The sequence below is a fragment of the Heptranchias perlo genome, chromosome 38 (genome assembly GCF_035084215.1).
Source record: "Heptranchias perlo isolate sHepPer1 chromosome 38, sHepPer1.hap1, whole genome shotgun sequence".
NCBI classification, from domain to species: Eukaryota; Metazoa; Chordata; class Chondrichthyes; order Hexanchiformes; family Hexanchidae; genus Heptranchias; species Heptranchias perlo.
The window spans coordinates 4,856,161-4,883,855 of NC_090362.1; the positions used below are offsets into that span (position 1 = coordinate 4,856,161).

The following is a 27,695-nucleotide window of genomic DNA, read 5'->3' on the forward strand; positions in this document are numbered from 1 at the left end:
ATACTTTTCAAAGATTCACAAAATTTATTTAAAACATCTCCAATATAAATTGTCACCCATAAAAAAAGTCAAAGAAATTAGTTTTAAAAATGTTGGAAGCTGATGTATACTTCAATCCTTAAAGCAATTCCTTCAAAGCCTAATGACAGGCTGAGGATTGATGTTCTTAAATGCCTGGGAAAAGGTTACTTGTAAATGGGAGTTTTTACACATTGGGGGAATGAAGCAGCAAGAAAAAAAGTTACATTGCCATTATTCCACCAGAAACAAACCAAGAATATTGGTGTCCTGGCCAATATTTATCCCTCAACCAACATCATTAAAACAGATTATCTGGTCAAATTGCTGTTTGTGGGACCTTGCTGTGCGCAAATTGGCTGCTGCGTTTCCCTACATTACATTACAACAGTGACTACACTTCAAAAGTATTTCATTGGCTGTAAAGTGCTTTGGGATGTCCTGAGGTCGTGAAAGGTTCCAAAGAAATGCAAGTCTTTTTTTTCTTTTAGAAGTCATCAGGTCAATTATATCATAGTTTTAAAAACATTGAAGTTAGCTGTGCAGCTTAATCAGGGACAGCCAGAAAAAGTGATCAATTTCTAGCACCTCTCGTGATGTTCCTAAATGTGTAGCCTTTTTAATGGTTCAATAATTCATGATGTACCAAGGAAGGCAACACATTTACAGCAGAGATTTTAAAAGCAATAGTGAAATTCTCAGTTCTCTCATTTCTAATATTAGTGATGAGCATACCATTTCAATCAAAATGCCAAATTCCAACATAATGAGAGCATCATGTACAGTACACATGCTCTGATTATGTACTAACCCTTGCTTAGTCAACAATTTCACACAGCCAAGTTACAGTCCAAATTGGGTCAAGCTCTAATTTGTCTACTTCCAACAAGTCATTTTAGGTTGATTATCCAAGATAGCAATAAAGACATTTCAAGGCTGGGCAATACCCTTAAAATTGTAGTGTTTGCATTACCTTTATCGAAATAACTCAGGAATTCAAGGAAAATATGCACTTTACATTTTTGTGTATTCATAAATCCTTAGACTCAATTTCACAATCTCCACAGCCAGTGTTACCAGAGTACAAAGAACAAAGGGCAATCGGGAATCAGAAAGTCAGGTAGAAACCACTGTGACCAGAGCTCCAACCATTATGAGTCATGTTTTAAGCCAGACTAAATTGGTCTCACACAAAAAAGGCAAGATCTTTATTTCAATATGAAAAATCAAGTAATGTTATGGAATTGTACCTATGCTGAATTCCCTCAGAGAATTGGGGGTATACACCGTTCACTCAGAGCACCCATATAGAATGGACAATTTGGGTGAGGCACATTCTGGGCTGAGTAAGTCAGTCTTTAAAGAGGGAGCAGCTGATGTGCAACAGATATATGTAGACTTGAATTTTAGATTTGTGACAGATGAATTATTCAGCATTCTTTTTTGGCATTTTATCACTGCTACAATTAAAATTCTAGACATTGGAACTCCTCTCTTTTGTGTTATTTGGAAAAGGATGGGAGAATAAAAGGCAAGGAAGGTTCAATTATGTCAGAGGCAGAGTGCCTGCACCTGCCTTTACCCATGCACTTAGAAATAGCTGAAGAAAATGACCTTTGCAGTCTCTGCTTCAAGATGAAGCCAGTTAACAATTGTGCCTCTGTTCAAATCTGACCTGCAGAAAACCTGCACCACTGAAGGTTACTACCTTACTGGAATTTTATGCCTCAAGCTCATTCCAAACTACCATATTGGAACATGAGCAACAGCATTCAGCAGTACAGAAATGTATCAAGCAGGTCGCTGATGCCAAAAACCATCATTTTTCACCTGAAAACCTGGCAGCACAAAAGAAGGCTCTGTCATTTCTTCACATCACGATTCCCCAAATTTCAGGGCATTCATTATTGATGACAGCCAAATGTCCGTCCAGGACCCAGAACACTCTCCTGTGACCTTTATGAACCGCAGTAACAGTCCTCTCCATAGACACACAATTACAGTGGGCCACCTACTTGGTATAGTTAAATACTGGCTTGCCTTGTTTTGGCATACTTGCTGAAAGCTTTTAACCTTTTTCTATCTGCACTGATGTCCTTTGGATGTTTGAACAGCATTTACTATGTCCACCACCTCTTGTCCTATGGGATGTGTGGCCTGGGGTCCCAAACATAACAACTGTTCTTCACTGCACTTTATGCAGAGGTACATCAAAGCAACATCTAAAAATGAAGATGCTCTGCATCACTGGTTAGGCATTTTCAGTTTGCCACCAATGAAGCAGCTCCTTTAAATACCGGCTGCAGTCTTCAAGGTGATGCAACAAAGGTTCACTAGATTGATTCCTGGGATGAGGGGGTTGTCATATGAGGAGAGATTGAGTAAAATGGGCCTATATTCTCTAGAGTTTAGAAGAATGAGCAGTGATCTCATTGAAACATATAAAATTCTGAAAGGGCTTGACAGGGTAGATGTAGAGCGGCTGTTTCCCCTGGCTGGAGAGTCCAGAACTAAGGGTCATGGTCTCAAGATAAGGGGTCGGCCATTTAGGACAGAGATGAAGAAAAATGTCTTCACTCAAAGGGTTGTGAATCTTTGGAATTCTCTATCCCAGAAGGCTGTGGATGCTCAGTCGTTGAGTACATTCAAGACTGAGATCGATAGATTTTTGACATTAAGGGAATCAAGGGATATGAGGATAGGGTGGGAAAGTGCAGTTGAGGCAGAATGTCAGCCATGATCATACTGAATGGCAGAGCAGACTCCAGAGACCGTATGGCCTACTCCTGCTCATATTTCTTATGTTCAAGAACTGCAGTTGTGCAGTATTTCCTCCACCACCACCTGATAGCGAATTCTTGCTGGCAAACCCAATTCACGCCAGGAGCTGACCGTGCATATATAATGAGATCGACCTACAGGAGTATGTTAGAATGCTGGATATAAGATACAAGATGCCACTTCAGCATCAGGGCCAGAAAATCAGTTGTTATGTTTACTTACCAGAATTTTATAAATCACAATTCACAACAACTTGCATTTATATAGCACCTTTAATGTAGTAATACATCCCAAGGTGCTTCACAGGAGCATAATCAAACAAAATTTGACAACCGAGCCACGTATGGAGATATTAGGACAGGTAACCAAAAGCTTGGTCAAAGAGGTAGGTTTTAAGGAGCATGTTAAAGGAGGAGAGAGGTAGAAAGACAGAGAGATTTAGAGAGGGAATTCCAGAGCTTAGGGATCATTTTCTCCTCCTAACTTTTGCAGGAAAGTGAACAACTTTGGGCAAAACGCCTCCCTTTTACTGGCAATGAAATCCAAATAACACTGAATAAACATTTAAAAGTTTTCTCTGTAGCGTGACTTAAGTATATTTGGTTATTTGTTAACGTCCTTTGAGATTCAGTAGGGAAGATTTTGTTTACTCAAACTAAATTTGAAAACAAATTAATTAATGCACACTTATTTATATAATATTCTATAGAAGCTTTTCTCAAAGGAAGCACAGGTTGGAGAACTAGTGCTATAGTGTTGTATCTTATCTCCAAACCGTTCTCCCTTCGAGTGGCTCACCACTAGGTGCACAGGATCTGTGAATTTATCCTTATGTCCATTAGAGCTGAAATGTAGAAAGAGGATTGAAGACAAGCTAACATTTAAAATGTGAGCCATGTTCAATTTTTGAGTTAGCACAAACAATGAAAGTCTTATGATGTAGCTTTAGGATGTGTTCTGTCAACAATCTTTTGTTTTTGTAACATCAGTATGCACACAAGTACTCACTTTGTTAGGTATAGAGAACATGGGAAGAATCAGGAGCTATACTTTCATACGTCAACCATTTGCACTTCAGTGAAAAATAAACATCAACTTGCATTTATATAGCGCTTTTAACGTAGTAAGATGTCCCAAGGCACTTCAAAGGAGTGCAAGCAGACAAAGATTGACATCACGCCAAATAAGGAGATATCAGGTGACCAAAAGTTTGATCAAAAAGAGGTAGGCTTTAAGGAGCATCTTAAAGGAGGGGTGGAGGCGGAGAGGTTTAGCGAGGGAATTCCAGAGCTTAGGTCCTAAACAACTGAAAGCATGGCCACCAATGGTGAGCGAAGGAAGTGGGGGACACAAAAGAGGCCAGAGGTAGAGGAACGCAGAGTTCTTGGAGGGTTGTAGGGCTGGAAGAGGTTACAGAGATAGGGAGGGGCAAGGCCATGGAGGGATTGAACATGATGAGAATTTTAAAATCGAGGTGTTGGTGGACCAGGAGCAAACGTAGGTCAGCAAGCACAGGGGTAATGTGTGAATGTGACTTGGTGCGAGTTAGGATATGAGCAAAGTTTTGGATGAGCTCAAGTTTATAGATGGTGGATGATGGGAGGCCAGCCAGGAGAGCATTGGAATGGTCGAGGTACCAATAGCATGGATGAGGGTTTCAGCAACAGATGGGCTGAGGCAGGAGCAGAGACGGACAATATTACAGAGGTGGAAGTAAGCGATCTTTGTGATGGAGAGGATATGGTATTGGAAGCTCAGCTCAGGGTTGAATAGGGCACCAAGGCTGTGAACAGTCTAGTTCAGCCTGAGACTGTGGCGGGTGGGATGAATCAGTGGCTAGGAAACAGGATTTGTGGCAGGGACTGAAGACAATGGCTTCAGTCTTCCTAATGGTTAATGGGAGGAAATTTCGGCTCATCCAGGACTGGATGTCGGACTAGCAGTTTGACAGCAAACTGTGCAGGAGATAGAGCTGGATGTCGTCAGCATACTCATAGAATTATTACAGCACAGAAGGAAGCCATTCAGCCCATCGAGCCTATGCCAGCTCTTCGTAAGAGCAATCCAGTTAGTCCCATTTCCCCCGTAGCCCTGCAATTCCTTTTTGAAAGCCATGATTGAATCTGCATCCACCACCCTTTCAAGCCATGCATTCCAGATCACAACGACTCGCTGCGTAAAAAAGTTTTTCTTCACGTCGCCGTTGGTTCTTTTGCCAATCACCTTAAAATACCTTACACGCGGAACCCGACATTGTGTTTTCGAATGACTTCGCCAAGGAGCAGCATGAAGAGGAGAAATAGGTCAAAGATAGATCCTTGGGCGGCTCCAGAGGTAATGGTGCGGGAGCAGAAAGAGAAGCCACTGCAGGAAATTCTCTGGCTACGAATGGATAGGCAAGAGTGGGGCCAGGCGAGGGCAGTCCCACTCAGCTGGACAAATGAGGAGAGGTGTTGGAGGAGGAGAAGGTGGTCAACCATGTCAAAGGCTGCAGACAGGTCGAGAAGGATGAGGAAGGTTAGTGCACCACAGTCACACAGGATGTCATTTGTGACTTTGATTAGGGCAGTTTCAGTGCTGTGACAGGTAGAAACCTATTGGAGAGGTTCAAACATGGAATTGCAGGAAAGACTGGAAAGGATTAGGTAGGCAACATCATGTAAACAGTAACAGAAGTAAAATACAAGATGTATGGCATTTTCATTGTCTGATACTTTTTTTTAAAAAAAGTTGGATTTCTCTGCTCAAAAGGAATGTCAGTGCTATGCAATGAACCATCTAGATTCAGTATTAACCACTTACTGTATCAGTTGACTCAGCACTCTCACCTCATGAAGAGCCCTACTCTAGGACACGAGCACATAAATTAGGTATAAACCACAGTGCAGTAGTGCGGAAATGCCTCGTCATCCAAAGGACTGCAACTCTGACATGTTAAACCAACTGTTGCAGCATAAATTCACCACAAAAAGTACAGTAGAAACACTGAATCTCACACTCCACGCTTGCCACCTTCATGGAGACCAACCCCAGATCGAGGACTATAGCACATTAATATTCTGTTGCCTACAATCTAACCCCTGGACCAACAAAACAATTCAGAATGAAATATTAGTCCTGATTTGTAGCAAAACCACTTAGTTAACTACCAGCGCAAGACTGACTCCTCACGTCAACGGACAATGCAACCACATCCTCTTCCCCAATGCACTTTGCTTTCCAGCTCTCCCTCTTCCCACCCCCCCCCCACCAACACCCGCCCTACCAGCGCTATGCTCTGCTTACATGTCCACCTTCCTCCTTCCATCTCCCACCATGTTATTCCCAGGTCCAGAATGAGGTCACGCTAAACATTACAACCACATTGCAGCCCATTTGTAAGCAATACCCATTGCCAAACACTTCTGCTTCTCGCCATTACTGACAATTCAGTCACAACACTTCTATTGTGTTTCCAGGATTGTATCATTTTAAATCTGAGATTGATAAATTTTTGCTAGCCAAGGGTATTAAGAGATATGGAGCCAAGACAGGTAAATGGAGTTGGATACAGATCAGCCATGATCTCATTGAATGAAGGAACAGGCTCGAGGGGCTGAATGGCCTGCTCTTGTTCCTAGGCTTCATTCACAGGTCTAGCCACTTCCCAACCTGGGCCAAAGATCAGACCCATACCACTTTACTTATGTCCCCCACAATGCAGACCCCTTCGAGTCCTCGTTCTCTAAGTACTTCCACACCCCAGGCCATCACACTCCTCCCCACCCAACTGTTTCCATTGGTCCTACAATCCAAGCTCCTCCACCCCAAGATTGTACTCATCCCCCTTGGTGCTCATTGTTTCCAAACACCCTTCCCTCAGTGTCCCACTGATTGTCCACAAACCCCCAGTGTCCCTCTCCAGTTCTCCTATACCCTTAACCTCAAGTTTTCAAATGCATCCTGAGTGCTTCCACTTCTACCCTCCCTCCCTGAGGACTCCCATGTCTCAGTGCCCACGAGTGCTCAGCATGGATTTAAGATGGATTTCATCGCAGGCACGTTTGAGGTCATCCATTTTGGACCAAAAAAAGGATAGATCAGTGTATCTTTTTTGAACGGTGAAAAGATAGGAACAGTGGAGGTACAAAGAGATTTAGGGATCCATGTACACAGGTCACTAAATGTAGTGACCAGGTACAAAAAATAATTAAAAAGGCTAATGAAATGTTAGCCTTTATATCTAGAGGGCTAGAATATAAAGGGGAGGAAGTTTTGCTACAGCTACACAAAGCTCTAGTTAGTCCACATCTGGAGTACTGTGTACCGTTCTGGGCACCGTACCTTAGAAAGGATATATTGGCCTTGGAAGGATTTCAGCACAGATTCACCAGAACATTACCAGGGGTCCAAGGGTTAAATTATGAGGCGAGATTACATAAACTAGGCTTGTATTCCATGGAATATAGAAAGTTAAGGGGTATTTTGATTGAGGTTTTTAGGTTCTTGAAAGGAATTGATAGGGTAGCTGGAGAGAAACTTTTTCCGCTGGTGGGGGACAAAACCTTAAAATCAGAGTCAGGCCATTCAGGAGAGAAGTTAGGAAACACTTTTTCATGTAAAAGGTGATAGAAGCGTGGCACTCTCTTCCACAAAAAGCAGTAGATGCTAGCTCGATTAATAATTTAAAATCTGAGATCGATAGATTTTTGCTAACCAAGGGTATTGAGGGATATGGAGCCACGGCGGGTAAATGGAGTTATGATCAGCCATGATATCATTGATTAGCGGAACAGGCCTGAGGGGCTGAATAGCCAACTCCTGTTCCTATAATACCAAAGTCTTCCCAGGCCCCAGCTGTAATTCCACTGAGTTTCCAGGCCCAATTGCTCCCCATTCATCCCCACAATTACTCCCATGTTACAGATACAAAATAATCTTAAAATGCTGTGTGCATGCTTCTGAGCTGGAATCAAACAGACAAACACATTCCAATTGACCAAGCTGCCCGAATGACCTGAGGCTCTATTTACCTAACAATTATATTTTAACAAGACACAGAAGATGTCCACCAGAAGATAAATTGTCCATTAGATTATATAACACTACTAACCTTGTAAAACAGATACAGATATCAGATTTCCACTGCTGATGTTGCTCATAGTGAGTCAGGCTTTATAACAGAGGTGTTGCACAATGTATTCTTGGAGAACTCTGACTTACAATAACTGGATAAGTAAAATTGCATTTTTGTTACATGGTATTCTGATGTTCTTATTGATGTTTTGAGTATCAATTTCTAAAATTCAATTATTTTTCCGTGAAAACTATAAAGTTAGCAGCTTTACATTTCCTTTATATCTGTATTGGAATATAGCATTGGTGAAAGGGTGGTTTTGGCTAGATGTGGGAGCACTGGGACTGGTGTGTCATCTTGGAGTAATGACAGTTGGCTGGTGGGATTTGGGAACAGCAGACAGGTTACTGGATTCTAGAAGCACTGGAGAAAGTGACACATTAGAGCAGGACTACCTCAGTCAGGGACCACTAGTAAAAGGGTCATGGGATGCGTCAATAGGCAGGTGGGGGTGCAGAGCAGGTAATGGGGAGGTGTTGCAAGGATTGGAGAGAGGATCCTTGGCAGCCAAGACAAGAGGATCGAGGGGAATTGGGTGCAGAACTATTGGGGAGAAGCCTGGAATTAGTTAGTATTGGGGAAGGGAAGATGGGAATCATTTCGGAGGGGAGGGAGTGAAAGCTGTTAGTTTTTATAAATTCCACCCCCTCTCAGAAGTTTTAAAACATTGCTTTCCCTGTGGGGGACTGGTGTGGGATACTGTGTCTAGGAACACACAGCAGAATTGGAGTATGGGAAGAGTTTGGGTCTGGGGAGAATTTAGATCTTGCCAGGCTCTGGCAGCACATATACGGGGACAGGCTGAGATATGGGAGGGAGTGTAGAAGTGGGATCAGTCAAGCAATAGTCTGAAGATTGACAGGCCTAATGAAGTTCAGGGTCTGACAGAACTGGGGAGGTGCACCGGAGGTTGAGCTAGGAAGCCTGTTTTAGTTATTTAAATTACTTACTGTGCTTATACTGTAACTGCCAAGTGTATTTCAACATTACAGTACATGAGCACTATAGATGTTCCAGCTCACCACAAGAATCCCACACCTGCATCCATCCCAAGAAAAGAAAATGGTCTGGCAGCTGGTTTTAAATTGTTTTTGCTATATTACAAAAGTAATTGGCTGTGAAGCACTTTAGAATATCCTGAGCCTGTAAAAGTCCATATATAAATGCAAGTTAGTTCTTTCTTTTTAAAGTTGTAATGAGGCTATAAGGAGTTTCAGAAAGCAAGGGCTTGGGGAGGGGGTGGGCACAGTCATGGGGCAAAAGCAGCAAAAAGAGTGGCAGCAGATAATGGGAAGGGGCTCAAGAGTTTCAGGAGAGAGAAAGAGAGAGAGAGAGAGGAGGGAACATCAGATAAAAAGTCTCGTTTCCTTTTTAAAAAAAAAACAGGCTTAAGGCAGATGCCTGTTGAGAACTATGCCATCTTCTTTGAGGGTGGAGCTGAGAGAACTCAATCAAGGCTAATTATAATACACAGGTATGTACAAGGGGAAGTAAATGATGGGACAGTACAGGAAGAGCACGCTATATGCAAGAATATATATATAATCTTGCATCTATGGTGTCACAGCTTTCAAAAGCATCATATGTCAAAAGAAGTAAAAGAAAAACCAAGAACAAAATCAAATTTCAATTTTTTTCTCCAAAGCTACCATTCATAAACCAGCAAGCATCACAAAACTGAATGTTGCTTGGATAATTTCTTCACAATCCTCATCCTCCATTTTTCTTCATCACAGGAGGTGCATGCATAAAAAGAATGTTTAACAACTCAAAATATGTTTATAATAGTGAAAAAAAAAAATCTATATATCCTGTTCCTGTGGAACTACGATACCCAGTGTTCGGTCACCCAATCACAAGACACGCGAGGCAGAAAAAATTAAAGCATTTCCTTGTCAGTTTTTCATGTAGTTTAAAATTATTAAATAAAAATTATTGGAGAATTGTGTTGTCTGAAATTTTTTTTTGTATCACTAAGGATGACTGATGTTGGCAGAGGAGTAAAAGGGGGCATTGAAACTGACTTTTGGCACTGTAACCAGAGTCAGTCACCATGGTGATTGACCACTTGTTCAGACGTCAGTCATTACAGACTCAAATGATGGGAAAAAACCACCCTTGGACAGAGCTGCACCAACAACTATAAATCCAGTGTGGGAAGTAAGGGGTGAAAAAAATACCTTTCATAATTTTAAGGAAAGGATTGAAAGTTTTAAGGAGGGTAGAGGGAAGAATAAACAAAGTACTTGCATCTTAAGCAAATACTGCAGATCCATTATAGGAGGTAGAGCAAAAAAAAATTCTCAAATATAAATTACCAAAAATAACAAGCTTGGGGGAAAACAAAGTAAGTTGCAAATTTTGCAATACTAGTAAATTGCCCGAGACATCGCCCATGGCCGTTTGACGAATACAAGTTCTTTTTACTATACAAGATGGTGATTGAGTTAGGAAGAGTTCAGAAACTCAATTCACAGAGTCAGAACATGCAACTAGATAGATACAGGCAACTGTTTACATACAGGATTTTCATTCTAAATGTTCACATAGGCAGCTTCAATGTTAAGTAAATTTGTTGTATAATGGTAATGGGCAAATCACTATTTTAAACTGCAGCAAGACCACAGTAAACATCAAAAATGCCATTCCGGGTCTGGGCCAGAAGAACATCTTTGAAGATCTAATCCAAATACATATATGATTTAATGTAATTACTTACTATTCGATTCTACCTGGATGATAAGGAAAAAACAAAAGTGCATTCAGTAACATAAAATGTTTATGTATTTTTTTTCTAATTATTTCATGTTCAAAATTCCTTGAATTCAGTGTTTTCCTTTGTGATTGTGTGTCCTGTGGGGCTCTATGGTATGCAGCCCAATAAGAAAGTTTGGATAACTTTATCTGTTTTTTGGACAGTTGTCAGATATGTTTTGCAACATTATTTGTGCCTACTGGAACAGGTATACCAAATACAAAAAAAGTATCAAATGAATGGATACGTCATTATGAAGACAACAAAAATCTCTAGTTTAGGTGCAACTTCTTGACTTCAATTGGACCTTAAGTGAAGGTGCTGAAGAAAAGTCAAGATAGTTTGCCTGGGGAAGTTGAGTGCATTGTGGAAGCGGAGGAGAATATAATACCTCAAAGTGACTGGTTATAAAGCAATACTGACAGAAGTCTGGGAACAGAGTGCCTCCACTCTTTGTCAGGCAATGAAGGAGGGTGGTACAGAGGGCATAAAAGACAAAGAGAGTAAACTTAGGATGTTGATTACTGAAAGGGCAAGTGGTTATAGCAAAAAGGGAGATATAAGTCCAAGTACAGATTTACTGCAATATGTTTCTTTGTCTCAAAAGATTTGCATGCCTTGATTTCTAATATATGACTATACAACTGCCAGCAAATTATAAATCATTTTTTGAAAAATTCCAATATACTAAACTTAAAGGAATGTAGCACTCCTGCCCTTCAAAAATCAAACACTTGAAAAGTTGTCAGGCTGAGAAGATTGCAGCTGTGAAAGTGCTGCCCATCTGTAGTCTACAGCTGGTGTAGGTGACCCTGAATGCTCCCAGAAAAGTCTGGAAATATGCAAGGCATATACACTGGTAGGCTGATTATCACATTCAGCACTCCAGCAAATTGGGAGACCAGTGTACCGATGGTGTTACACCTGCATTGTGGTTTAACTCAAAACAAGAAAACCAAACAACTCTCAGGAGAGATATGAGCACAACATGCTGTGACATAATTAGAATATTTTTTCCAAAATAAAGCATTTCACAAACTTAACCTTTGAAGGAGGCAAAAACAAGACAATTAGAGGTCCTCAGAATTAACATGATGAAACGAGTAAAATGTGCAGGGAAGAAATTCAAAAGCCTCCATTTATTTCCTACATCAGATATATTTTGGGAATGCCATTCACCTTTTAAATTCACTAATTTGAGTCACAGACTTATCCACATTAAATCAAGAACTTTATTTTAAAATGAGACAGTTGCTGGATATGATTTTCCTGCAGTTTTGTTATTTTGACAAAGATGAAAACCTCATAAAATGGTGCATTTCAAACAACTTGATCCATATATGCCTGAAAGCTTAGAACAACATACTCACGTTAGGTTTAGTGCTCATTGCTTACACAAGTTACAAGGATGTACAAAATGAGTCTTTCAAATCTTGGAATTTTGTCAGCATGGGAGAAAGGCCAAAAAAAAAGCAGTGTGTGACAGCAACAGATAAACCGGAAGATCATGCCCACAGATCAAGAAAAACATTGGTTGAAACAATGACTCATCATTTCTTGCTCTCTTTCATTCCAATAGAAATAACTAATATTACTTTTCAAATGTTATGCAGATTGAAACAAGCAATGTATGAAAAGTGCTCTATCTAGTGTGACCCTCCAGATAAAAAAAACACCCAGATCATCAAAATTTCAGTCATACAAGAAAAAAAAACTAGAAAAAACTGCAGTCAATTGGGGGTGAAATTGCTCCTATCGACAAATTTAGCAAAAAAAAGTTTGGGTAAATATAAAATGGGAAATCCCATTTTGCACTCAATCCAACTTTTTTTTGCTTAACTTATTGACTGATGGAATTTTACCCCTTGACATCTAGAGCAACCCTAAACAATCTACTTTAAAAGAAATACTTTTCACTTTTGTTGGTTCTTTCACTAAAAAGATCTGATCCAATCATTTCCCTAAAGTCAGCCAAACCACCATTTTGGACTTCAGTCTCCAAAAATGTAGGTTATTCTACAACATGTATTTAATGCGACCGTAACAACAACTTGCATTTATATAGTGCCTTTAACGAAGAAAATGGCCCAAGGTGAAGCATTAACAAACAAAATTTGACACAAAGCCACAAAAGGAGGTATTAGGACAGGTGACCAAAAGCTTGGTCAAACAGCTAGGTTTTAAGAAGCATCTTTAAATGGAGGAGAGAGGGGATAGAGGCAGAGAGGTTTGGGGAGGGAATTCCAGAGTTTAGGGCCTAGAAGGTATTCTATAAATGCAGACTAGATAAAGTTAGAACCGCTAAAATGGCAAGCATTCTGGTGATATTTTTAGTCTAAAAAGACTAACAGTCAGGCTCAACTAATTCATAGCTTGTTGAATTTAATGGCCCAGAATTTCCTGGAACTGCATGATCTGAGATTTCCATCGTTTCGTGCCCCAATCTTCCCATTGTGAACTTACTCCAAAATATCCTGTAACAGTAAGTTGAATACGCCGCAGCGATCATAATGGTGAATCGGGGAATCTCAGAAGTGGCGTGGTGAATGGCTTATTCCATCTGCATCAATTAAGCAGATCAATATTGGCATGATCTGAGTCATAGAATTGTGATATGTTGGGATTCAAAAAAATTATAGTAGCCTACAATAATGCAGCAAAACTGCAAAAAAATAATTGTGAGCCTACTTCAATACTAACACCACCTATTTGAATAGCTGCACCCAAAGGATACTGCAAAACTATTACAAAAGTAATCTGCATGCTCTTTCCATCCTTTCTCCAACATACAGGAGATCCTACACTATAATCTGCATGTATATCAAAAATATTAACAATCTTTTTTAATGTCTGCCATCCTCACATATATCTAATCCCTGCTTAAGAAGTCACAAAAATTCTATGGAGCCATAAATCTCCAGGGTTTCATTTGGATGGTGGCTAACTCAGATCAAAATTATGTTCTGGGGTTTCTAATCTAGTTATTAAAAAGGTTACTGTATAGTCTCATTACACTATATTCAACTAATATCAGGCAAAATCCTCTTTTTCCATCCTGCTTTTAAATAATGTCTTTTGTTTTAAAGGCCCTTTATCCTAATAAGTCATTGTATTATCTGGTAAACAATTCAGGCTATTTCAGTCGTAACATTCTGCTAGGTACACAGAATCCAACAATTACATATCATTCTAGAGAATTCAGATTCCTGTTTTACCATTCCCAAATTTGCAAGCAAATATAGGTATAAGGGCTTTAAATGCACTGACAGGAGTAGTGCAATTTCCAAATTAAGGAACATTTGCCTCCCCAACAAAACCAATGACATTATCAAAAAACTAGGACAGAAATAGAAACAAAAGCCTCCTTCTGTGCTGTAAACTTCAATGAGTCAGATCTGTTCAGTACTGTAGCAAATACGTCCTGGTACAAATCAAACATTTGAGTATGTACATCTCCAATCTTATACAATTTATGATTATTATAATACCTTCCTTGCATATGCAAAGTATAGCACAGTTTCACAGAATGGACGATACAGCTAAGTGAATGTATGCATATTAAGATCCATTTTCTGCAGTCAACTATACAGGAATAGGTTTGCACTATGAGCTGATTAGCACGATCCATTTACTATGCATGTATATCTGCCCAGACCCAGATATTTCTTGGCAGTCACACAGGAATAGGTTTGCACCGTCATGCAAAACCTAATAAGTAAATCCAGCATTGGTGTTTGACCTTTATACCTTTGCAGCTTTACATATTTTTAAATGTGCTCTATTTTTCAAACAATCCCCAGCCCAAAATGCTTTTAAGCAACAATTACAGTTCTCAAACAAAACTCCTTATATTTGAGAGGGTGGCGATCAAACGCTAAATATACCTGTTAAACGTTAAGAAGCATAATGTTCTAAAATACTCCTATCACGCTGAAAGCCACAAACAGGTTTGTGTGAAAGGAACATAATTCAATATTTGTCTCAAACAATCGAATGATCCGTTAAACAGCTCGTTAGCTAAGATAAATTTTGAAAAACGGTTTTTTTTTCTGGGTTCAGATTTTGAACAATCCAAATTAAAACCTAACATTTACTGTACCACCCCCTCTAGGCCATGTTCGCTAAGAAGAACGAGCCTCACCTTTCTGAACCTCCTTCCAGATTCTTGCCCCTCACAGCTTTTATAAGGGGGAGGTTATGAGGGAGGGGGGGGGGGAGGAGGAGGGAAAGAGGGGGCAATGAAGATTAGAATAAAATTCAACATAGAAAACATCTCTTACATTCGTTGTTCCTTTAATTGCCAATAAATGTTTCTACTCTTTTATGTTGTAAATCTGCAAATTAATAAAAATGTTAATGTAGAAGGCGAGACCAAGTGGCACAGGATAAAGAATTTTTAAAAAATATATAGATTATGGACAATTCTTCTGGGCTCCAGAGCGGGTGACAGCCACCCACCGCTTTCAGCGCAATTGGGCATTTGCAGGAAAAAACAGGGCGACGACAATGTTCCTGTCAGAAGCCCCGCGACCGCGCGTCAGATTTACGGATCGCATCCAAGAGGAAAGACGGCCGCGACTTGCACCCCCACCCCCCTTTTCTATCCGATTCTGAAAGCATTAATACTCACAGCCTCCCGACTCCGCCGCAGCCACTATCTGTCCCGCGGCGTCAGCATTTCACGGGTTAAGGAACCGTATTTACTAATTCCACATCCGGGGATTTCACAAGGACAACCGGAAGGAAACACGTCACTGCGTTCGCTCCTCTCCCCCGCGCGCCGAGCTCTGGTGAAACGAAGAGCCAGCAGCGCGCTTCGAACTGCGCCTGCGCTGGCCTCCAACTGGCGGTTGGGAGGTCGATTTGAAAGCGCGCTCGAGCCGCAACGGCTCCTGCGCGAGAGTGGGCTTCGAGCCGCGCATGCGCGAGGGGCCGGTGTGAGTGGCAGCGGCTGAGTTGTTCGGTGCTCCCGCATCGGCCTTCACAAGAGGAGAGGATGCTGGCAGCGTCGCAGCGGAGGAGGTAGTGGCGATATTGGATAGGATAAAAATGAAGAGATTAGCATCCTAGGTTACTGAAGGAAGGAAGGGTGGAAATTGTGGAGGCTCTGGCCACAATCTTGCAATCCTTATTAGGTACTGGGATTCTGCAGGAGGATTGCAAATGTCACACCCCTGTTCAAAAAAAGGGGAGAGGGAAAAACCCAACAATTACAGGCCACTCAGCATAACGTCGGTGGTGGGGAAACTTTTAGAGGCAATAATCCGGGAGAAAATTAATTGACACTTGGAAAAATAGGGGCTAATAAATGAAAGTCAGCACGGATTTGTTAAAGGAAAATTGTGTTTGACTAACTTGATTGAGTTATTTGATGGAGTAACGGAGAGGGTTGATGAGGGTAGTGCGGTTGATGTGTATATGGACTTTTAAAAGGCATTTGATAAAGTATAACATAATAGACTGGTTAGTAAAATTGAAGCCCATGGGATTAAAGGGACAGTGGCAGCATGGACACAAAATTGGCTAAGGGACAGAAAGCAGAGAGTAAAGGTGAATGGTTGTTTTTCAGACTGGAGGGAAGTATAGAGTGATGTTCCCCAGGGGTCAGTATTAGGACCACTGCTCTTTTTGATATGTATTGATGACCTGGACTTGGATATAGAGGGTATGATTTCAAAAATTGCAGATGACATGAAACTCGGGAATGTAGTAAACAATGTGGAGGATAGTAGCATTTGGGAGGACATAAGCAGACTGGTGAAATGGGCAGACACGTTGCAGATGAAATTTAACAGAGAAGTGATGCATTTTGGTAGGAAGAATGAGGAGAGGCAATATAAACTAAATGGTACAAAGGGCGTTCAGGAACAGAGAGACCTGGGGTGTATGTACAAATCTTTGAAAGTGGCAGGACAAGATGAGAAGGCTGATAAAAAAAGTAAATGAGATCCTGTGCTTTATTAATAGAGGCATAGAGTACAAAAGCAAGGAAGTTATGCTAAACCTTTAGCACACTGGTTAGGCCTCAGCTGGAGTATTGTGTTCAATTCTGGGCACCACACATTAGGAAGGATGTCAAGGCCTTAGAGAGGGTGCAGAAGAGATTTACTAGAATGGTACCAGGGATGAGGGACTTCAGTTATGTGGACAGACTGGAGAAGCTGGGGTTGTTCTCCTCAGAGCAGAGGAGATTTAATAGAGGTGTTCAAAATCATGAACAGTTTTGATAGAGTAAATAAGGAGAAATTCTTTCCAGTGGCAGAAGGGTCAGTAACCAGAGGACACAGATTTAAGGTGATTAGTTCTTTTGCCAATCATGAGGAAACATTTTTTTACGCAAAGAGTTGTTGTGATCTGGAATGCACTGCCTGAAAGGACGGTGGAAGCAGATTCAGTAATGGCCCAGAAATTGCTCTGAGCAAATGAACGGCGCTTGCCGCTCCATAGATATATTCTCACCCACAACCTTACTGCGTGACGATTCTCTATTTCAAAGCTGAAAAGAGTCCAGCGTTAACTGGAGCGAAGCTAAGACCCATGTGAGCAATGAGAGGCACGCGCTCTCCCTTCGACCAATCAGATTGCGGCATTTTTGACACGCCGCAAAATCAGTGAGTCATAACCAGGAAGTGAAAGGTAAAAAAATTAAAAACCTTGTAATCGTTAGAGACAGTGAAATAAAGAGAGGGTAAGAAATATCAAATTAAAAGTTAGAGATAAAAGAGACAGAAAGAAAAAGTAAAAAAATAAAATTAAAACTTTTTTTATTAAGAAGAATGTCCTCCAACTCTTAAAATCACAATAAATGAGATTCTACATTTTTAAAATTTATAATTTTCAGTGCCAGAGAGGTTGTTTGGCAGTCATTAAGACTTACCATGCTATTAAATCCTAGTTTAGAGCTGATATTTTTGAGCATACCTTTTTTGTGGTGATATTACTTCGTTTCCAGCTGGGTACGAGAGCAAGTTGGTGCTGATCCATTGATTCCAGCCAGCCAATCCTCTTTAACGCAAGTCTGTCATATAGTCGGTGAACCAGGAAGAGCAAGTTCTGGATTTCTGTGTTTAAATGCGCATGTGCGGTCGCTGGAACTTGCTCTTCGCTTTCACCACTAATAATGCTGAGCGCTGTTGAACTCACCGTTATTATAGAAGCAATTTCTGGGCCAATAACTTTCAAAAGGGAATTGGATAAATAGTTGAAGAGAAAGAAATTACAGGGCTTTGGGGAATGAGCAGAGAAGTGGGACTAATTGAATAGCTCTTTCAAAGAGTCGGCACAGGCATGATGGGCTGCCTTCTACACTGTAACATACTATGATGTTATGTTAATACAAAGGGGCACCAGACCGAGACTGTAGAAGGTAGGGAGTGTAGTTTGGAGGAGCTGCTTGATTCAGGCGGCGTGCTTGCAAGATGAAGGGCTGAGAAGCCATATGGTTAGATGCATTGAATGTCACCGTCGCATAAATGTAACATCTTTTAAAGTCAGGTTACAATAGGATGAATATGAATGCTCAGTGTGTGACTGTATCAGGGTTAAAGCGGCCCAAGAGCGGCAGTCACACGCACGCAAACTGGTCAACTGGGGATGACCGACCTTTTGGGACTCTGCTCTTTAGATGTCACTGACCAGGCATACCTAACAAAATACCTGGAATACCCTAACAGAAATAGTGGTAGAAACTAAACCTGTAATAGCTTTTAAAAAGATAAAATTTAAAAGGGTTATGACAAAAGGGCAGGGGCAGGAGTTCAGAGATTTGAGCACATAATGCAGGCTAGCACTACAGTGCCAGTACCGAGGGAGTGATGCACTGTCTTTTAGATGAGACGTTAAACCGTTAGAATTCTGCCTTCTCGGGTGGATGTTAAAGATCCCACAGCACCATTCAAAGAAGAGCACGGGAGTTCTCCCGGTGTCTTGCTCAATATTTATCCTTCACCCAACATCACTAAAACAGATTATGTGGCCATTTATCACCTTGCTGTTTGTGGGACCTTGCTATGTACAAATTGGCTGCTGCGTTTCCTACATTACAACAGTGATTACACTTCAAACGTACTTGAGGTTGTGAAAGGTGCTATATAAATTCAAGGTCTTTTTAAGTGGATAGCTCTTTCAGAGTCAGCACAGGCACGATGTGCTGAATGGCCTCCTCCAGTGCTAGAACATTCTGTGATTCCGGCAGTACTGTCTGAATCACAGAATGTTATAGCGTCAGTACAAAGACAGCAGGCCTCCATTCTGTTGCTTTGTTTTTGTTTCTTTTTTAATAAATAACAGTGTGCAAATGTAATCTGAGTCATTCAATGTTTATTTTTAATTTTCAGACCTGTAATTCACTTTTTAGAGAAAAATCAAAACTAATCCCTTCAGTTCATCGCACTGTTGTCTTAGATTTGGGACTGCATAATATACATGCACACATAGCTAGATTAGTTAAACAGCATTGCAACCTGCTGATACATGCTGTTACAACAGGGAAACAAGCAATTCAGTCCATGTCAGCATTTACCCTCCACAAAATTAAATAGTTCTAATAACGTTGATCTGCCCTGTTCCCATTTCCCTTCATCCACCTATCCAATCTAATCTTGAATGTTGATATATTTCCTACTTCAACCACTAACCCTGGAAGTGAATTCCACAGCCTGAACAATTCTGTGTGAAGACGTTTCTGCCCTTTGTTCTAAATCTTTTGCATTTAATTATCTATGGCCACTCGTTCTTGACCCCTCAACTGCTGGAAATGGTCTGTTTCTATCTACTCAGTCCTTTCTTTTCATAATTTTAAACACTTGTATTATATCACCCTGTGATCTGTGTGGTTCTAATGAAACAAGACCCAATTTTTCAAGTCTGCCTTCATACTTGTATTTCCTCATAACAGGGCAGCATCCTAGTGTATCCGCATTATACCCTTTCTAAAGCCTCAGTATCCATCCTATAGAGTGGAGCCCAATACAGTGCACACTAACTGGGGTCTTATTGAGGATTTAGATCAGCTTATCATTACCTCTTGGCTTTTATATTCTATATATCGTGAGATAAAATTTAGAATTCTATAAGCTTTTTTACAGCCTTATCAACCTGAGGTGCTGCCTTTAATGTTCTGTGAACATGTACCCCCAAGTGTCGCTGCTCTTCCACAGCACTGGTCGCTGCTTCCATTCAGAATATAATTACTGCTTTTTATAACCGAATTGCATCAGCTCACATTCACTGATATTTAATTCCATCTGCCACTTTTTAGCCAATTCCCCATCTTATCAATATCCCATTGCAGTTTCTGCTGGGAGTGTGAAATTGCAGAATTACCCCTTGTACTTAGAATTTAGTGTTAGCTCACAAGCTGCTTATTCTGAACAGGAGGTAAGTGATTGGCATGTATTTTCATTTAATAGAATCAGTTAAAATTACAATAATTAGCTTAAAAGATCTATGTCTAGTTAATAGAACTGTTTTGAAACAGGTTACAATAGTCATTGGCCCTGTAGCATCCTAGCATACAGTTTGTTTAGTTGCTTATTTTTGTCTTGTTTTTTGCAGAATCCATTTTGTTTAACAATAATATGTGCATCCTACAAGCAAGATTGTGGCATCTGGATTCATTCCTTATATAGTAGTTGCTATGTCATGTTTCAAAGCAAATATGAAAGCATTTCCTTTATAATTAAACCTTCCTGTGAAGTACTTTATGTGTTTTAATATAAAAGGAATTCTGCCCATTTGTCAACACGATTAAACCAATTTTGTATTTTGAAGACAGTCAGGTTGACGGTAGCAGGCACCACTGTCCCAGTAGATTACAGCATCAATCTAATCAAATGGTTCATTATAAACTGCAAGGAGGAAGCTTTATTCATTTAATTATAATCTGAGCCCACAAGATTGGATTACTTTTATAATATAATTTTGAATATGTGGGGACAATTTTATTTAATTTTTGATTGATGTTTTCCTCAGTCCCTGTGTCTAAATTGTTTTGAATAATAATAGCTAGAATGTTTTATTCTGTTGACAGGTGATGGTACATCCTCCCAAAAGAATTGCGATGTTATCGCTGTAAAATTGCTGGAAATAATGCTCCATGTAGAGGACCAAAACGATTATTAAGAGCTGATTATCCAAAAACACATCAGGTTCCATATGTATGCTGACGACACTCGGCTCTACCTCACCACCACCTCTCTCGACCCCTCCACTGCCTCTGATTTGTCATGCAGCTTGTCCGATTGGATGAGTTAGAAATTTCCTCCAATTAAATATTGGGAAGACCGAAGCCATTGTCTTCAGTCCCCGCTACAAACTACGTTCCCTATCTACCAACTCCATCCCTCTCCCTGGCCACTGTCTGAGGCTGAACCAGACCATTCACAACTTTGGCGTCCTATTTGATCCTGAACCGAACTTCCGATCTCATATCCTCTCCATCACCAAGACTGCTGACTTCCACTTCCATAACGTCATCCATCCCGCCTCAGCCCATCTACTGCTGAAACCCTCGATTATTCCAATGCTTTCCTGGCCGGCTTCCCACCTTGCATCCTCCATAAACTTGAGCTCATCCAAAACTCTGCTACCTATATCCTAACTCGCACTAAATCCAGTTCACCCATCCCCTGTGCTCGTTGACCTATATTGGCTCCCAGTCCGGGAACGCCTCAAATTTAAAATTCCTCCATGGCCTTGCCCCTCCCTATCTCTGTAACCACCTACAGCCCTCTGAGATCTCTGCACTCCTCCAATTCTGGTTTCTTGCGCATCCCCGATTTTAGTTGCTCCACCATTACTGGCCGTGCCTTCAGCTGCCTAGTCCCTAAGCTCTGTAATTCCCTCTCTAAATCTCTCCGCTTCTCTACCTGTCCTCCTTTAAGACGCTCCTTAAAACCTACCTCTGACCAACCTGTCCTAATATCGCCTTATGTTGCTCGGTGTCAAATTTTGTTTGATAACGCTCCTGTGAAGGGCGTTGGGATGTTTTACTATGTTAAAGGTGCTATATAAATGCAAGTTGTTGTTGATGTAATGAACTGCAATAGCAAAGTGCTTCTGCAAACCTCTTGAAATCAACCACCTAAGCTTGATACAGTCCACACACAACTCACTGTAACCCAATTATATACTAATGAAGTTCCTGTGGTGTTGCACAAAGTGAATTGTAGGTTAGGCTGTTTTATGACAATGGGGGACTATACCATGGAATCTGTCAACAGTGCAAGTAACCCAGAGCAAGGCAGTGCTCTCTGTAGGGACTAAAAGTGCAATGTGTTGTTATTCTTCAATTTGGAGAATTGTCTTTTTATCTCCGCACTAATTAATTTTATATTTTACTTAAAGGGCTCTTTCTCCTAAAGAAACTTCAGGCATAAACCATGGCTTTGTTTTATTTACAATCATTTATTATATTCTAGAAAATCGACATTAGAATTAAACAACATCTTAGGTTCATACATGATTTAGAATTGCTTTAACAACAATTTAAAAAAAAAACAACCTTCTGACTCCCGGAAATGCATGCTCTTTTGGAAAACAAAAGTCTATCTTAGACCAACCCCTTAACGATAGTTTATATACTAATGGTTTAGCTCAAGCTTGTTGAGACCCCCTAAATATCTTGATGGACACGAATTGTGTTGTAGCACATGGTTTTCTCTTGTAGTCAGATCAGCCATTCCAGAATCAACCTGTAAGCCTGCACCCAGTTAGAAAGCAGTGAGGTAGAAGATCAGTGAGGAAGCAAACCCTTCCTTTACATGGTTTTTTTTTAAAGAAATTGTCCTTTTAATTTTGAACCATACTTCTGGGGTGGTTGCTTGCCAACAATAGGCTTCTTCAAGTACAACCCCAGGATTGATTGACACTCTATTTGTTTTCTTTCATGTAGCCAAGTTAACTAAATCTACAGCCAACCTGGAGCAGGGCATGCAAGTTGCTATGATGATCTGTTCTTCTCTGTGTGGTCTTTAATGAGGTGTAATTTAACAACCTTTTTTTATTTCAGCCTGTTTGGAGTCGATTTTATTCTTTTTTATATAACTTTTGTTTATCAAATATATTTTTACTCGATCTCTCATCAAAGTTTGTGAGCACCAGCACAGTAACATGCACCTGCACCCTGGAAGATGCAGTTAGTAAGCGAGCTAGTGCCAGATGAAGCAGAGTGCACAGGTGTGTAGGAGCAGGAACGAGCTGGCCACGTGAATGTCTCCAGTATCCCCTGTATTTTCTCAAAAGTAGCAGTTTAGTGAGATTGGCAAACAGGGTGGTGCTCCTGTTTCTCTTAAGTGGGAAGGGAGATGAAAATGCTGGTCGTGCTGACTGATGCTTCATTTACCTGTTGGATGCGTTTGGGCTAGCACATAATGACACTAGCATGGACCTGTTGGGCTAAATGGCCTGTTTCTGTGCTGTACATTCTATGTAGTATACCGCAAGACATGAAAGAGCCAGAGTCAAAAACATTGAAGGCTATGGTGATCGGAAGTGCTGTGCCTATGTTGCTGTTAGTTAAGGCGAGGCCTTGCTGTGCACCAATTGGCTGCTGCGTTTGCCTACAAAACATCATTGACTATGCTTTGAAAGTAATTAATTGCCTGTGAAGTACTTTGGGATGTTCTGAAACATGAAAGGTGCTATATAACTGCATAGTTAATAGTACAATTCCAGCTAAAAAAATAAAGTTGGAAAATATGCTATGAACACCTATGCATGCATTAAGTTGGGTAATGCGGCTCTCATTTGACTTGAGCAAGAGGCCTTTGCATTTTTGATGTACGCCACCGGAAAATCGCTGCAAGTTTGCATTGGCCGTATAGTAGACTGATGCAGTGTTTGTATGTTTTTATTTTGTACTTAATGTTGGCAAGAATGGGAATGCACTTGCGTGGATCTTGGAGCAGAGTACGGAGCAGGTTTGATTTTAGCAAGGGATGTCAGAAGATGGGGAATTGTGTGCTATCATATTGTTTTAATATAGATAGATGAAGTGGATTCTTAATGTTGGTAATTATGAGTGGTTATTCCCAGTTATAGAATGACAGAGTAGAGGTTGTCATTTGAATAACAGTTGAGAAAGGAAGTATATCCAAGTCTTTAAATGCTGGAAAGCATGAATAATCAGGATGTAAATCTAAGTTACTTAAACTAGAGAATATAAATGCAAATTAGAAATATCAGAATTTTTTTTACACAGTATTGAATATATGAATTATTATCACAGAGATAATAAAATACTGTATAAAGGCTATGTTTGTTCTTTTAATCCACAGAAGTGGTCAGAGTTGATTAATGCACATTGATATCCTGTGTCTGGTTATGTTAAGCACCATTGATTGATATATTAACACTGGAAGTAAAGTGCTAGTTCCAGTAGTTACTCGTAGCTATTCTGCACACTTGCTTTCCTGAGATTTCAAGGAATATAATGTTCACAGAAAAATCTATAAAAAATAACTAAGAGGGGAATTTGAATAAAATAAGTTACTTTTTCATTGATAAGTGTTTGAATTCCAGATGTGCTATTTAATCATTATTAAAGAAATCATCAACGTCATTACCCAAGCACTGAAGCATTTTACCATATTTAGGAGCTCAAGAATGTCTTAATTGAATGAAGTAGCTGCTTTGGTGGGAGTTAATCGAACAATCACAGCCTTCAGCAGCTTATTTCGCATCCTCTTCTCTTCCTCCAGCATTAATGCTTCCCTTCATTCTCATTGCACCTCTTCCCTACCATCCCCTACTCTCATCACTAACCCTACGTCTTCCCATTTGAGCTACCCACTCAACCCTTGTATCCTCCCTTCCTTTCCACTTCATTGTTCAACTCAACTTAAATCACCATCCACTCCCACTCACTCCTCCCAAGGCAGGTAGTGAAAGGCAAGAGATCTTTCACTCTTGTTGACCTCTGTTCCCCCATTACCCGCCCTCCCTATCTGTTTCCCTCAAAACAGACTTTTCTTTCAAAATTCAACTTTTTTAAAAGAAGAAATCAGATTAGAATGAGGAAATACACTGTGTCTCTCACTCTGACAAATGTTATCCTCTCCATCATTAAGACCGCCTACTTCCACCTCCGTAATATAGGCCATCTCCACCCCTACATCAGCCCACTTGCTGCTGACTGAATAGTATCGATGCATCCTGGAAATTAGATATACTGCATATGCTCAGACTGCACAATCCAAATCCAGTTCTCAGTGGCATAGCTCTGGGCAAAAATATAATCCAAACTCAATCTATCAGGAACGACTGTGGTAAAAACTTTAATGACGTTACTGATGCAAGCAACAAAAAGTGGATAAATTTAATAATGTTATTGTGAAATATGGAATTGCTAAAAAAAAATTGTTGTTTATACCCTAATTTTGGACAGGAGAAATTTCAGTTAATGAGAAAAAAATGGCAAATCAAAAGTTTTTAGATGAAAAACTTTCTGAAAGTAATGTAACCAATTTGTGGGGAAAAGATAATACAGCGCCACCTGGTGGCCAGATTGTACAATTAGAGTGACAAGTTTACATAAGTGGTATCCATTATAAATGGATATAGAAATTTATAATGGAAAAAAATTGCCACAAAAGTATGACAACAAGAATTAAAGTTCTGTTGACAGGAAATGAGTACAGATGTAAGATTCTATAATAAGAATAGATTTATGAGATCTGGCTGGTCACTTTAAATTTTGTCTACTACAATAGGCAATTTAGGTGAAAAAGCATAATAGGTAGAGCACAGGAGATGGCCATTCAGCCCATTGTGCCTGTGCCGGCTCTTTGAAAGAGCTATCCAATCAGTGCCATTCCCCTGCTCTTTCCCCAAAGCCCTGGAGATGTTTTCCCTTCAGGTGTTTCTCCATTTCCCTTCTGAATGTTGGTCCCCACTGAATCTGCTTCCACCACCTTTTCAGGCAGTTCATTCCAGATCATTACAACTCGCTGCATTAAAAAATGTTTCCTCATGACGCCTCTGGCTCTTTTGCCAATCACCTTAAATCTGTGCCCTCTGGCTACTGACCTTTCTGCCACTGAAAACAGTTTCTCCTTATTTACTCTATCAAAACCGTTCATGATTTTGAACATCTCTGTCAAATCTCCTCTTAACCTTCTCTGTTCTAAGGAGAACAATCCCAGCTTTTCCAGTCTCTCTGCATAACTGAAGTCCCTCAACCCTGGTACCATTCTAGTAAATCTCTTCTGCACTCTCTCCAAGTCCTTGACATCCTTCCTAAAGTGTGGTGCCCAGAATTGAACACAATACTCCAGCTGAGGCCTAACTAGTGTTTTATAAAGGTTTAGCATAACTTTCTTGCCTTTGTACTCCATGCCTCTATTAATAAAGCCCAGGATCCCATATGCTTTTTTAACTGCCTTCTCAACTTGTCCTACCACCTTCAAAGGCTCACCACCACTTTCTCAAGGGCAATTAGGGATGGGCAATAAATGCTGACCTCACCAGCGATGCCCACATCCCATGAACGAATTTTTTAAAAAATTGTGTACTTGCCGACCACGTGTCCCTGTTCATACACCCTCTTTAAAATTGTACCATTTAGTTTATATTGCCTCTCCTCATTTTTCCTACCAAAATGTATCACTTCACACTTCTCTGCATTAAATTTCATCTGCCATGTGTCTGCTCATTTCACCAGGCTGCCTACGTCCTCCTGAAGTCTGTTACTATCCTCCACATTGTTTACTACATTTCCGAGTTTCGTGTCATCTGCAAACTTTGAAATTATACCCTCTACATCCAAGTCCAAGTCATTAATATATATCAAAAAGTGCGGTGGTCCTAATACAGACCCCTGGGGAACACCACTGTATACTTCCCTCCAGTCTAAAAAAATAACCGTTCACTACTACTCCCTGCTTTCTGTCCCTTAGCCAATTTTGTATCCATGCTGCCACTTTCCAGGTAGTTACCAGCTGATAACCATTGCCTTTCATAGTCATTTGGGCATTAACACATCATTCATCTGCAAATACATTGGAATTGTAAAGCAAGTAGAAATCGCTTAACACGGAATGCTTGCTTTGTCCTGAAAATAATCAGTTTAAGGTAAAAGACTTAATAATATGCAAATGACTTGTGACTAGCATCTAATGATGGTTTCCAGAATTTCAACTTCAGTAAATTTAATTTCACCTTGGAAGACACCTTCTGATTTTCTGTATCCCAGGTTGAATTTCAAAGGGTACAAGTCACATATCTCAGGCAGCATACTCCCAGAGCTTCTGAGCCAATCATGGTCACTCTGTGTTAGTAGACAATACCTTATGTATAAGTTATGTTACGAACATTGGTCCAGGTTTAGTACTACTAAAAGAGTTAGTGGGGTGTTGTGTTTTTTTTTGTATTGAGGATGAATAATTCAGTAGTTCTATAATGGATTGAAATATGTTGTATTAATTTTCCACTACTGTCCACTTTTTACTTTCAATGAACCTGCTTTGTAGTTTATATTCTAAGTTGCAGTCTGTTAGATTGTTTATTCTTCTGCTAGCCAAAGATTAGGAGAACATGAGAAGGCTTATGTCAATTTGGTGAACTAATTACAGTAACGAGTTTCTATTTGACATCTGGGCAATACTACATTACCAGATATCAAAGTATAAAGTTACAAGTGATTCATATGGAGCAAGAGTATGCTCTTTGGAATGGTCTTTGGCAATTAACGTAGAAACATAGAAAATAGGAGCAAGAGTAGGCCATTCGGCCCTTTGGGCCTGCTCCGCCATTCAAAATGATCATGGCTGATCGTCTAACTCAGTACCCTGTTCCCACTTTTTCCCCATATCCCTTGATCCCTTTAGCATTAAGAAATATATCTATCTCCTTCTTGAATACATCTAATGACTTGGCCTCCACTGCCTTCTGTGGTAGAGAATTCCACACGTTCACCACTCTGAGTGAAGAAATTTCTCCTCATCTCGGTTCTAAATGGCATACCCCGTATCCTGAGACTGTGACCCCTGGTTCTGGACTCCCCAGCCATCAGGAACATCCTCCCTG

At 40.3% G+C, this 27,695-nt stretch overlaps 1 protein-coding gene and 1 long non-coding RNA gene across 9 annotated transcripts in view; one reads left to right on the plus strand and one right to left on the minus strand.

Moving 5' to 3' along the window:
• Nucleotides 1-27,695, minus strand: part of herc1 (HECT and RLD domain containing E3 ubiquitin protein ligase family member 1) — a 266,115-nt gene that overhangs the window by 195,071 nt on the left and 43,349 nt on the right. For 6 of the 7 annotated variants that reach the window (XM_067973320.1, XM_067973321.1, XM_067973318.1 and 3 more), the window contains exon 1: nt 15,301-15,381. The exons of the other annotated variant lie outside the window; for it this stretch is intronic. The gene's annotated coding sequence lies outside the window, so the exon portion shown is untranslated. Of the gene's footprint in view, nt 1-15,300; nt 15,382-27,695 lie in introns of those variants that run through there. 7 annotated transcript variants of the gene reach the window in all.
• Nucleotides 15,540-27,695, plus strand: part of LOC137304671 (uncharacterized) — a 78,511-nt gene continuing 66,355 nt past the window's right edge. For both annotated transcript variants that reach the window (XR_010958606.1, XR_010958607.1), the window contains exon 1: nt 15,540-15,692. This is a non-coding gene — a long non-coding RNA (uncharacterized lncRNA). The remainder of the gene's footprint in view (nt 15,693-27,695) is intronic.